Source organism: Euprymna scolopes, chromosome 17, assembly GCF_053919585.1.
Source record: "Euprymna scolopes isolate OS-2025 chromosome 17, ASM5391958v1, whole genome shotgun sequence".
NCBI classification, from domain to species: domain Eukaryota; kingdom Metazoa; phylum Mollusca; class Cephalopoda; order Sepiida; family Sepiolidae; genus Euprymna; species Euprymna scolopes.
Window position 1 is genome coordinate 23,190,422 of NC_136498.1, and position 2,484 is coordinate 23,192,905.

Sequence of the window (2,484 nt, forward strand, 5' to 3'; positions counted from 1 at the left end):
CGATTTGACCTTTGAAAACTCTATCAAACTCTTCCGCCAATTTTGGGTCTAAACACTCGAAATTTTAGATATAGGTTCCTTGGACATGGATCTATCTTAATAAATGAATAACTTGATTTCAGCCCAAAACAATAAATGTTAAGGGGTCAAAGTTTAAAAAATTGACCGCCGGGCTGAAATGCTAGTCTAAAAATAAATTTTACGTAAACAAACATCTATTTACATAAAGCGCTATATACCGGTGTCAACTCAACGTGCCCCTTTTTGATAATAGGGATCGAGGCTATTTGTACAATTAAACGGCAAATCCGTCATAAAATTTGTGGAATAAATAGTTAATTGATGTCTAAAACCTATTAATAAAATTTCTCACAAATAAGAGAATTTTTACGGAAAATCGCTTTTCTGCATTTTGACTCCTTGCTTAAACTATTAAACCTAACAGAGGTCACTGCGTGTGTCAGTTCCTTCCTTACAGGTTCCGAAACGGCTGAGCCTATCTTTTGCAAATTTCGCACAAAGGTACTTTATGTTTCTTGCAGTGTGCTAAGATATGTTTTGTACAGAAATTCATTTGATAAGTTTTAACCTTGGCCGGTGTAATGTAAAATATTCCCCTGTAAAAGTTCTGTTTTATTTAGAAGAGAAGAAAGACTATTTTTACGATCGTCAAGAGCGAAATATCAGCTGAGGTGATATTGTAAACAAACACAGACTAATTTGGAGAACGACATTACCATTATTATTATACTAATAACAAAATAATAAATAATTTTCAACTACAATAAAAATTGCAATGTAAAGATCCATCCCCTATTAATGAAAATTTTTACGATTGCGAAAATATATGCACAATTACATGTAGTTTAAATTAAACCCACAATAAAACAAAACATCTCATTGTAATACAACTGTCTATTCCACTAACTTGTTTCTTATAACTGCTGGCTTGAAGTATTTGTTGACACTTTTCCTCATAACCGCTTCGGTAGATATCGCACTGCCGATGGAATTCTCTACCTTTTCTTAGAACTGCACGCCTGTGGAATTATCTTCCGTTTTCCTGCTTTCCTACTGACTACAATATGGCCCTCTGAAGTCCAACGTGAACAAGTTCTTGATGAGCCGTCCCCTAAAGTAATCCAATTAACCAAATTTCCACTACTAACGATTACCACTCATTGACTTCCGTACACTCATTAACCCTAATCCTCAAGTGACCCCCTGACCTTTATAAGTGATGACTCCTTTGTAGAAAAATAATAAAAATAATTGTAGACATTTTAGACATATGTTTTTTAGTATGCGACATTTTATGGAGATTTCCCGATTTTAATTTTTTGACAAACTTTTCAAGATTGTTTCGATTAGTACTTTAAGCCAATCAATTGTTTTGATTAGAATATTAGTACTTTAAGCCAATCAGAATTTTTGCAAAGTCTTTGACAGTCGGGCATATTTGTTATTATAAAGAAGAATTGTTTCTTTTGAATAAATTTTTCAAAGAGTCCTATATTAATCGGACTCTGGATCAATCGTAGTGAGCAACAAAATAGCCTAGAGACAACGGAAATGTACAATTCTTTAATTTCGTTGCAGACCTTTCTGTCGTTATGCGACGTTGCATTGTCTAGCTGAAACCAAGCAAATTTTCGCAAAGACATTTTTGAACCGTTTACAATCTGCTTATTGTCGACTTGATTAACTTGCTCGCGGTACAATTATATTTTAATAGCGCAACATTTCATTGACAGTTACTACCAGATTTTAATTTAACGTATGTCACCGACTTCAAATCAGTCGCGTTTTTATAAAGCGTTTTTAAAATAACTATCAACCTAGAAAATGATCTAATTATCAGGCTTTAATGGAATGTTTGTTGTCTATTTTGGAAGTGTGATAAAACAATTAAAATGAACACAAAATCAGATAATTTTATCATTAATGTATGCACTAACATTTTACGATCTCCTTCAATTTATTAATGTGCTTTTTATATGCTACTGGCATTAAAATGAAGGAGGTTATATTTTCGGTCAATTTTGTGTGTCACTATATTTATTAACCTATGTTCAGCATCGATTTACTAATCGATGCTAATTTATCATGATCTACTTTAAAATGGATGTAACTAATCGTGGCAAATTTATCATGGTCTAATTTAAAATTTATTTAACTAATCGTGGCTAATTTATCATAGTCTAATTTAAAATTGATGTAACTAATCGTGGCTAATTTATCATGGTCTAATTTAAAAAAAAATTAACTAATCGTGGCTAATTTATCATGGTCTAATTAAAAATTGATTTAACTGAAATAGCTAATTTATCATGGTCTAATTTAAAATTGAGGTAACTTATGTAATATAAATCCATGTAACTTAACTTATGTAATTTAAATTGATGTAACTTATGTAATTTAAATCGTGGTTAATTTATCATGGTCTAATTTAAAATTGATTTAACTAATCGTGGCTAATTTATC